The 11364-nt window shown below is 43.1% G+C and overlaps 1 long non-coding RNA gene across 1 annotated transcript; it reads left to right on the plus strand.

Moving 5' to 3' along the window:
- The first annotated feature begins 701 nt into the window (after positions 1-701).
- Positions 702-1590, plus strand: LOC122931458. Its single transcript, XR_006388234.1, has 4 exons — positions 702-722; positions 923-970; positions 1291-1365; positions 1537-1590. It is a non-coding gene; the product is annotated as an uncharacterized LOC122931458 (long non-coding RNA).
- The last annotated feature ends 9774 nt before the right edge of the window (positions 1591-11364 follow it).

The following is an 11364-nucleotide window of genomic DNA, read 5'->3' on the forward strand; positions in this document are numbered from 1 at the left end:
ATGCGTGCAGTTTTCTTTTGTATTGTTGCAGTGTTATAGATAGAGCCCTCATATACAGGGGATTTCTGTTCTCTTTTGTTTTCTATTAGTAATTCTGCTTTTCTTCATTTCTCACTTTTAGGGAGGTGTCCAAATAAACAAGGTGAGTTCTTCTAGATATAACACGTGCTATAATATGACATATAAATGCATTACACACATAGGCCTCTTGTAGTAATAGTAATGTAGACCCAAACTAGAGATCCCCACAGCCACCAGTCAGATCACTGCTGTTATCTCCTACCCTGTACTGGACATATGAAAGCCGGCATCTGATTGGCTGCCAGGGATGTTTGCACTAGGAGCTGCTGCGCTCTATAGAGGCCCGGACCGTTCTGGGGCGGCTCAGAGATTTCTGTTAATGGAAATCTAGAAAACAAAGTGACGAACACAGAGGCACTGACATCATGTAATAATAAGGAGACCCAGAAATTAGAGGTTTCTGAGTCTGACAATGAGGACGGTCAGTAATATCTTCTTTCTTCTCCATTCCTCAGGTGCAGACAGCTGTGGTAAGTACATTTTATACCATATTCAGCTTCTTGTCATTATTATTATCTATAAGATTGGAAGGTTATAACACAAGTGCATTTTCCCAGGATTAATGGTGCAAACCTACACCAACTGTAAGACCTGTGCCGAGGAGAAGGTTGTCTGTGCCGGGGGCCCTCCAAAAAATCAAGGTACAGTATAATATTTCTATCATAGGCCAGAGGAACTAGAATTACACTATACAATGCATGCCAATGGACCTTTCCCACTAGTGTGTGTAAACTATATGTAAACTGTGGGTACTGTGCCTATTATACAGAGGTGAGCAGCACTACATAGGCACTTTACACAGCACTCGCTGACTATTATATGATGTCTCCTCTTTTCACAGACTACTTGGAGAGATGCAGCTGCCTATGCACCTCCAACAGATGTTTCGGTAAAGTAGAAGTTTCTATTCTTACATCTAAATTCATATAGTACATTAGTAAATATATAGGACCCCAAATCCTCACCGTGCACTAAATATACCAGTCACTGGTATACACCAGACTTCCCAAAGCAGGAGGATATTTAAATTAATATGATTCAGTCCATAAGCAGGCTAGAAGGGTGATTTGTGGCAGCCTGTACAGTATACTGTCCATGTGCAGGTGACAGAGGGGTGATAGATACCAGCACATGATTATCATATTTATTCTAATATTATACGTGTCTTTAATGCTCGGCTAACTTTTCATTTCTTTCTTCTTTTCTCAGATCTGAAAACTGGACGGTCCTGCTCTCCATGTAAAGATCACAAGTCTCACCTGGCAGAGACTGTAAACTGTGGAGGTGCGGAGATAGCAGAATATAACCAGTTACTATCAGTCCCCTCTATGATGGCCGTATTTCCTATTAGGTCTTATAGAAGGAGACGTGTTATTGAGGCATCCCTTAAATGCAGAACAGAATATCTACACAATTACTTCTATAATATCTTCTTTCATTTTCCTGTTTCTCTAGAGATAAATATAAAAATCCCAGAATATGAAGAACTAATTCTGGACTGTACTTTTGAATGGTACGCGAGGCTGGAGGACACCTATAACAACGTGTTCACTCTGGTAAGTACAATGCAGATTTCCAAGAAAATAAGGGTAAAATTGTGAGATTGTTCAGTTAGAGTTTTATGATCATCATGTTAAGGCAGCGCTTCCCAAACTTATTCCTTTCCTTACTCAAAAACCACTTAGCAGAAAGTCCTTTCACCCAATATCATCACCAGGCTGCTTAATATGGTCTAAAATCTGACTTTCTGTCATGTCAGCAAATTATCATCAGTAATTTTCTAAATTTTTGTCTTAATGATATGACTATGATAAATTACAAATATTATATCATAAATAGTTGTGATAGCTGAAGCTTTAATAATTCTCCATATTTTTTCTACAGCCTCGTGAACACAATCCCAAAATCACCCGGGAGCCCTATCTAGTGATCAAGGGCGTACAGATGGGGGACTCCGGACGGTACACGTGTACCACCATCCTGGACTCTGAGGTGCCAGTGAGTAAGATCACCTATAACGTGGCAGGTAAGGACATATTATTACTGGCACTATGCTGAGTGGTAATTCTTAGATACCCGGGATTCATATCTACTTGTGGGTGATAATTAGTGAGAAAGGATCTAGTTCTGAAAATCTGAATTGTCACCTATAATGTGGGGTTATTTTACATTAGTATTTGTAAGGAAAAAAACTATAATGGAGCCACTTTTGGTTTTGACAGTGCTTCTGAGCCTCCATGATGCAGACGATTCTGATATTCTGACATATATTTCATGTTATTTCATGTATAAGATACACTACAATGTCATTATCGTTCTCTTCATGGAATGAACTATTAATGTAATTGTTTTCTTCATTTAGTTATCAGCGGATCGAAACAGGCGACAAAAAAATACCATCCTCGCCCTACACTTCCTGATGTGCTTGACATCACAGCACCTGAGCCGCCACTTCTAGAGGAGCTACGGAACAACAATGCTTCCCTCATAGCAATATCTGTGGCCGGCTCCGTCACCATCATACTGATCACTGGCATATGGTAGGTAGCATTTATAAGATATTCTGTGGAACAGGCGTATTATTTTAGATAAATATTACTCATTACACAGTGTAAACTTTGTCCAGGCAGTCGCTAGATGCTCCAGATTTATGACAATACTGAACGCTGCATGATAATTTTGGCGCATATTACAAGGCCAGACATGTTATAATTTCAGTAGACTAATAAGCAGCTAATGTAAGAAAAAACATTGGAGGATCTGTGCACACATTTCACTCAGAGCTGACATGTAAGTAGCAAATATCAAATAACTGATAGATTTTCTTTTTTCAGCATCTGCATGTTATGGAGGAAAATGAAATCTAGAGAGCCTCTGGAAAAAGAGCCAGTGTGAAGGCGAACCGTCAAGCACCATCCTGTACGGCCACCTGCCAGGAAAAAAAAAAAATGAAAATTTTAACCCTTCCCCAAAAACAAAAAAACTTTAAAAAAAACTTCCCTTCCCCATTCCTCCCTTCCCCTTTTCTCCCTAATCCCCCTCCATAAAAAAATAAAAAAATAAAAAATGTTTCCCAAAAAATTAATAATGATCTTCCCTTCCCCTTTTCTTCCCTCCCCTTTTCCCCTAAAAAAATAAAAAAAATAACAAAATACAAAAAAAATCTTGACTGCATCATTTCATTTCCCATTCCTTACCTGCCTATATATCAGATAAGAACTACAGAGACTATATCGGAGAAAGACGGAGGATGGGGTCTCTTCTTGTTATTGTTGTCACCAGCACCAGTTTCAAGATCTATAGTCATATAACTTATGGTTTGACTGAGCGGAAACATGTCTTTATTAGAAAAACTCTTTAAGGGCTCATAGACATGAACGTATTTTTTGTCCGTATCGGTTCATTTTTTCTTTGTGGCCCTAATGCAGAACCATTCATTTAGTTTGAAATCTCTTTTTATTAGACAAACAAAGATAATAGTTAAGTATAGAAGTACAGTGTTGAGTGTATCACATCGTATTAAAAGCAAGGCATAAATCTTCGAAGGCACAGCCTAACAATACAGGCAAGTACGAGACAATCACTCATCTAGGACTAAAGAGTCCCTTAGGTGAATGACCTTACAATCATAAGTAAAGAACATCAATTACAGTGGGATGCAAAAGTTTGGGCAACCTTGTTAATCGTCATGATTTTCCTGTATAAATCGTTGGTTGTTACCATTAAAAATGTCAGTTAAATATATCATATAGGAGACACACACAGTGTTATTTTAGAAGTGAAATGAAGTTTATTGGCTTTACAGAAAGTGTGCTATAATTGTTTAAACAAAATTAGGCAGGTGCATAAATTTGGGCTCCACAAAAAATAATTGAGATCAATTTTTAGTAGATCCCCCTTTTGCAGAAATTACAGCCTCTAAACGCTTCCTGTAGGTTCCAATGAGAGTCTGGATTCTGGTTGAAGGTATTTTGGACTATTCTCAGGCATTCTCAGAGGCCTCATAAAAGAGCACCTTTCATCGTGTAGGTCTAGTTCCTGGTTGCAGGGAATCCAGGTAGCTTGTTCTGTAATGTAGCCAGGGTTGCCAAAGCTGTAGAAAACGGTCTCTACTGTGATATGTCCACCCTATCAATTCTTCCATTTGGCACATCTGGTGGATCCTGTCACGCCACATGTCTAAGGTCGGTGGATCCACTGATCTCCATTTTATGGGAGTCAGAAGTTTCGCAGCCATAAGCAAGTGTGTGATCAAATTAATTTTCCCCGGACGAAAATCTGGGGTGGGCAGCCAAAGTAATACTAACTGGGCTGTGAGTCTCAGGGTCGTGGTGCAGATCTTGCTGATAGCGCGTTCTACATCTGCCCAGAAGTGACGAATGGCTGGACAGGACCACCAGATGTGAGAGATGGATCCAGTAGCAGCACTGCATCTCCAACATAAATCTGTGGGAAGCAACTTAATTTTGAAAAGGTATTCAGGGGTCCTATACCATGTTAACGCTACCTTTACAGAGTTTTCTTGTATTTTTATACACTTGAAAAAAACATGTGAACACTTTTGGATCCATTTTCTGTCAGCATCATTTAGTGTAAGGTGTAGTTCCTTCTCCCAATCAGCAACCCATGGTGGCAGATTTAAGTCCCTTGCGCTAAGGATTTGTCTATATACAGGTCCTTCTAAAAAAATTAGCATATTGTGATAAAGTTCATTATTTTCTGTAATGTACTGATAAACATTAGACTTTCATATATTTTAGATTCATTACACACAACTGAAGTAATTCAAGCCTTTTATTGTTTAAATATTGATGATTTTGGCATACAGCTCATGAAAACCCAAAATTCCTATCTAAAAAAATTAGCATATTTCATCCGACCAATAAAAGAAAAGTGTTTTTAATACCAAAAAAGTCAACCTTCAAATAATGATGTTCAGTTATGCACTCAATACTTGGTCGGGAATCCTTTTGCAGAAATGACTGCTTCAATGCGGCGTGGCATGGAGGCAATCAGCCTGTGGCACTGCTGAGGTGTTATGGAGGCCCAGGATGCTTCGATAGCTGCCTTAAGCTCATCCAGAGTGTTGGGTCTTTCATCTCTCAACTTTCTCTTCCCAATATCCCACAGATTCTCTATGGGGTTAAGGTCAGGAGAGTTGGCAGGCCAATTGAGCACAGTAATAGCATGGTCAGTAAACAATTTACCAGTGGTTTTGGCACTGTGAGCAGGTGCCAGGTCGTGCTGAAAAATGAAATCTTCATCTCCATAAAGCTTTTCAGTAGATGGAAGCATGAAGTGCTCCAAAATCTCCTGATAGCTAGCTGCATTGACCCTGCCCTTGATAAAACACAGTGGACCAACACAAGCAGCTGACATGGCACCCCAGACCATCACTGACTGTGGGTACTTGACACTGGACTTCAGGCATTTTGGCATTTCCCTCTCCCCAGTCTTCCTCCAGACTCTGGCACCTTGATTTCCGAATGACATGCAAAATTTGCTTTCATCTGAAAAAAGTACTTTGAACCACTGAGCAACAGTCCAGTGCTGCTTCCCTGTAGCCCAGGTCAGGCGCTTCTGCCGCTGTTTCTGGTTCAAAAGTGGCTTGACCTGGGGAATGCGGTACCTGTAGCCCATTTCCTGCACACGCCTATACACGGTGGCTCTGGATGTTTCTACTCCAGACTCAGTCCACTGCTTCCGCAGGTCCCCCAATGTCTGGAATCGGTCCTTCTCCACAATCTTCCTCAGGGTCTGGTTACCTCTTCTCGTTGTGCAGCGTTTTCTGCCACACTTTTTCCTTCCCACAGACTTCCCACTGAGGTCCCTTGATACAGCACTCTGGGAACAGCCTATTCGTTCAGAAATGTCTTTCTGTGTCTTACCCTCTTGCTTGAGGGTGTCAATGATGACCTTCTGGACAGCAGTCAGGTCGGCAGTCTTACCCATGATTGCGGTTTTGAGTAATGAACCAGGCTGGGAGTTTTTAAAAGCCTCAGGAATCTTTTGCAGGTGTTTAGAGTTAATTAGTTGATTCAGATGATTAGGTTAATAGCTCATTTAGAGAACCTTTTCATGATATGCTAATTTCTTAAGATAGGAATTTTGGGTTTTCATGAGCTGTATGCTAAAATCATCAATATTAAAACAATAAAAGGCTTGAACTACTTCAGTTGTGTGTAATGAATCAAAAATATATATGAAAGTCTAATGTTTATCAGTACATTACAGAAAATAATAAACTTTATCACAATATGCTAATTTTTTTAGAAGGACCTGTATATGGGTAGTGCACTTGTGGGGCAAATGCGGAAGTAAAACAAAGTTCTCTAACCACGTCTGGTCTGATAATGGGACGTACTTGGAGGACTTAAACTGCCTGCAGATGGTCTCAAAATCATTCCTTTGGATGAAGTTTTCCCAGGTTCTGGATCTCCTGAGAGAGCAGTGAAAAAGTCAGCAGGAGCCTTAAGCCTTAACAAGTCCCCTAATCTGTGGCTAGACATTGAGAGCCAAATGTCAGATGGACTTGATACTTAATTTGTGGGCACATGAGGATGGGTAGAAATGAAATAGGAGCCAAAGGAGAGATCTTAGCCTGCCCCGAGTTAAGTACCTTCAATTTGTGTGCAGACATCCCCTGGTAAGTTCACTGTCTATTTTGGTCCCCTCTCCTGCTTTCCCAGGCAACCACAACCTATGAAATGAATCTCTGCCTAGGAGGGCCAGTTCCAAATCTACATGCATATAGTGAATCTCTTGTCTGGTCAGCTTAAGCCACCTTTCCAGATTAATAGCCTGTACATAGGTCGGAATATCCGGAAGAGAAATACCTCCTTGTTTTTTCCTACGAGAGAGCAAGCGGAGTGACACTCTAGGGCGACCTCTATCCCAGAGATACTTGCTCATAATGGATTGTAGTTTATTTATAAAGTTGCATGGTATTAAAATAGGAAGGGCTCTGAGAGCATACATAAGCAATGGGAGAATGTAGGTGGCTAAGACATTCTTCCTGCCTAGCCTGATAAGGAAAGGGCGAGGAGCTTTTTGAGAAGATAGAGGTGACTTTGGAGAGTAAAGGAGGGAAGTTGAGCCTAAATAAAAGTTTATGATCTATTGGGATCATGACACCCAGATATTTAATTGCCTGTGGAGGCCATTTAAATGGAGTGAGGGCTTTGACCTTAGAAAGCATGGCAGGCGATACAGAAATACCCAAGGCTTCTGACTTATCAAAGTTTATCTTGAAATTTGAGAGTAGCCCAAAAGATTCAAATATCTGCATAACCTCCGGCAGAGCCTCTTCAGGATTTGTCATCAAGAGCAAAAGGTCATCCGCGAAGGCCGCCATCTTATGGGTAAACTTTCCCACTTTCACTCCTTTGATCATAGGGGATTGGCGAAACTTTAGAAGTAACGTCTCTAGGACGAGGACGAACAGGGTGGGGGAAAACGGGCAACCCTGGTGAGTACCATTTTTGATTTGGAAGGCGTTCGATAGGGTCCCATTGACCATCACTTTTCGCAGATGGTGCTGAGTACAAAGTAAAGACGGCTCTTATAAAGTCCTCTGGGATACCAAAAGCACTTAAAGCCCTTTCCATATAGTTGCAGCTGACCCTATCGAACGCCTTCTCAGCATCTGTGCCTAGGAGCACAAGGGGGGACTTAGTTTTGATAGCGTGCGTGATCACATGTATCACTCTACTAATGTTATGTCTGCCCTCTCTGCCCGAAACAAAACCTACTTGCTCTTCACCCACAAGCCCAGGAAGCAACTTCAAAATTCTGTTGTTGAGCAGTTTAACCCACCATTTCAAGTGAGTATTTAGCAGCGATATCGGTCTGTAACTTCCACAGGCCTCTCTATCCTTCCCTTCTTTATGAATAATTGTTATATGTGCCTCCTGGGCTTGCAGAGTCAGAGATTCACCCTTGAGGAGCAGATTTCAGACACCCACAAAGTGAGGGATAAGGACTTCCCTGAACTTTTTGTAACAGGAGATTGGGAACCCATCAGGCCCTGGGCTCTTACCCGAAGGAATAGCGGAAAGGACTTGATCTACCTCTTCTACCGTGAATGGTAGAAGCAGCTCTCGTATATCATCTGCGGTTAACCTCGGAATGTTAATTGAATCTAAGAACTCTGATATACTCTCATCAAGCTGCTGTCTAGTGAGGGGTGCCGGGAGGTTATACAGAGTTGAATAGAAGGAGCAAAACTCTTGAGCTATCGCGGGGTATTGATAAGTCGGGAGCCCGAGGTCGATTTGATGGCTTGAATAAAGGATTTGTTCCTTTGGCCCTTGGGAAGGTTGGAGACTAATTTGGAAGCCCTGTTCCCATGTAAATATTGCTTGAAACGCAGTGTCTTTAGGGCTCTAGCCACTCGTATGTTTAGTAGGTCGGTAACCTCATACCTCAATCGTTTAGGAGATTCTAAGACCTCATCTGATCTCACCCTCTTGTGAAGGGTTTCAAGTGTGGAAATCTGTTGAAGGAGGGAATCTAACTGTTTCTGTCTATTTCTCTTGACTCTGGAGCCCAAGCTTATAAGCTCCCCTCTAACCACTACCTTATCTGCCTCCCATAGAGTCGTCCCGCTGGCTAGATCCCTGACATTTTCCCTAAAATAGTTCTTAAGGCATTGCTCTACAACCCACCTATGAGATTCATCCTCCAGGAGCGTCTCATTCAATCTCCAAACCCAGGATTTTGGAGGGATAGCATGAAACCTCACCTTCACACTCACCGGCGCATGATCAGAAACAACTATGTTCCCAATACTAGCTTCCGTGACTGAGAACAGCAGTTGGTTTGTTAAGAATAAGTAGTCTAAACGTTGATATGTGTTATGCGTCCACAAGTGGAAGGTGTAGTCCTTTTCCTCTGGGTGAAGGATGCGCCAGACGTCCGAGATCCCTAGATCTGTGAATGTGAGAATAAGCCTTCTCATCTGTTTTTTAGAGGGAGGACGGCCTAAAGACGTTGAATCTTTAGATGAGTCAAGTGTGAGGTTGAGGTCTCCCCCCAGGATGAGATGTCCTTCCTTAAAGGTTTTCAGAGTCTCAAGTGTGCAGAGTAGCCAGGTGATCTGCCCACTATTCGGTGCGTACAGGTTGACTAGTGCAGTGTTTCCCAACCAGTGTGCCTCCAGCTGTTGCAAAACTACAACTCCCAGCATGCCCGCACAGCCAAAGGCTGTCAAGGCATGCTGGGAGTTGTAGTTTTGCAACAGCTGGAGGCACACTGGTTGGGAAACACTGGACTAGTGTGAACATAGAGTCTGCTACTCTGCCTTTTAAAAATAGGTATCGACCATCAGGGTCAACTAGTTTAGACACCAAAGTGAAGGGGAAATTCTGCCCTAAACCTATGGAAACATTAGGTATGTGCAAGTATCTGAAGTGGGTCTCTTGTATTAGTACTAAATCAGCTCCCTCTTTACGGAGTAGATGATAAATTTGACTCCTTTTTGGGGGGGTATTCATGCCATTCACATTAAATAACAAAACCTTTAAATCAGACATGGTGACATTAGGTAGATCTGAGCGGTAATCTGGAAGACTAGTCAGAGGGTGACACAGGGCTACAAGGAAATAAAAAAAACTAAATATAAACATTGCAAAATGTAGAAAACTGAAACGGTAATAGCTACCTAGGAGGTTAAAAACCTTGGTAGGGGGGGAATTAGTGAGGAAGTACCCAAAAAAACAGGCCCCACACACTAAGCCCAGTACAGAGAAGACATATAGCAGACATATATGAAACAATAAGGAGCCGAAGCATGGATCACAAAGCAAAACAAGTGCTCTAACACTCCATCGCACATTTGCCGCTTTAGGCTCAGACTATGCCCAGGTGGATCAGACCCTGTGGGCAACCTTTAACATACGGTCGGATAATAAACAATACGCGAGTGGTGACGGAGAGGTAGGTTGGAAGAGGGGGAAGGGAAAGGAGAAGGGGAAGAGGGAAAGGAGGTATGGAGGGTAGAGATAGAAATGGCGACAAAATAATGCTAGGGGATCATATAATATAATAAAATAACAGGGAGAGGATCCCCTTAATGAAGGCACCGGGTCGGGGCTATATAGAACCTGAGTCCTGTCAGATGGAGATGCGACAGCAACGATCGGCGAGCTTCAGAGTCACACTTCAAAGAGCGCTTCTATTTCTTCGGAGGGAAGCAAGTCAAGGGATCCTCGTCTTCGGCGATCTTTTCTTCTGTGCTAGGCGCCAACCCTCCGGCCGAGGCAGACTTGGGAGGTCAGGTGTCGGGTTGCAGGGGAGCCAAGACTGAATGTCCAGGGCCTCGGATCCCAAAGCCTCCCACACAGGCGGTAAGTCCTCTGGGCTTCTCACAGTGTACTGCTTCCCCCCGATCGTGGTACTTAGACCGAAAGGGAACAGCCATCGGACCGGCAGCTTATTGTTCCTTAACATCGTGGTCAACGGGCGCAAGTTCCTGCGCTTGGCCAGTGTACTCGCCGCCAGGTCTTGGAATAAGAGTACCTTATGCCCGTCCAGGGTGGCGTCGCCTTTTTCTCTAGCCGCTCTCTCAACACGGCAGCTGTATCCAGAAAGTTTATTAGGGCACAGACAACGTCCCTGGGTGGTTCTCCCGCAGGATGTTTGGGCCTAAGAGCTCTATGGGCCCTTTCGATGATGATGGCGGCGAACCGTGTCAGTCAGATCCTCAGCCTGCACCGATTCAGGTATACCTTTCAGCCGAACATTTTTCCTTCGTCCCGTTTTCCTGGTCCTCCAGGTTCAAAAAGGCTGTGTTAATCATTTTGGACATGGCAGTTAGGTAGTTTTGAACTCCAGCTTCATGCTGAATGAGGAGGTCATGGCTTTCCTCTAGATGTTCGACCCGGTGGCCAAGCTGCTGAAACTCGGATTTAATATCCGAAAGTTCTTTCATAACTGGGGAAAGGGCTTGGGCCAATAATTGCTGTAGGAAGCTTCGGGTTAGAGGGAGGGAATCCGTCTCACCTCTATTATATGCTTCAACATCGGAACTAGCGGCATCTGAGTCAGCTCCTTCTCGCTCAGAGTTGGTTCGCGCCTCGCGCGCCATCTTGCCGCCCTCAGGGTGCGAGGAGGATCTCCTGTTGAGGTATTTAGTCAAATCACCCTGCGTCTTTTTCGTCTTCAGGGTGTTCCCTGATGCTCCGTCTCTGTCTCTAAGAGTTTTCCCCATCTTGGGCTCTGTGTCTACTTGATTAAAGCTGATAAAGCTGGGCTAGCGGTGAGGAGCTCTGGCAGAGACGACCT

This window comes from Bufo gargarizans, chromosome 3, assembly GCF_014858855.1.
Source record: "Bufo gargarizans isolate SCDJY-AF-19 chromosome 3, ASM1485885v1, whole genome shotgun sequence".
NCBI classification, from domain to species: domain Eukaryota; kingdom Metazoa; phylum Chordata; class Amphibia; order Anura; family Bufonidae; genus Bufo; species Bufo gargarizans.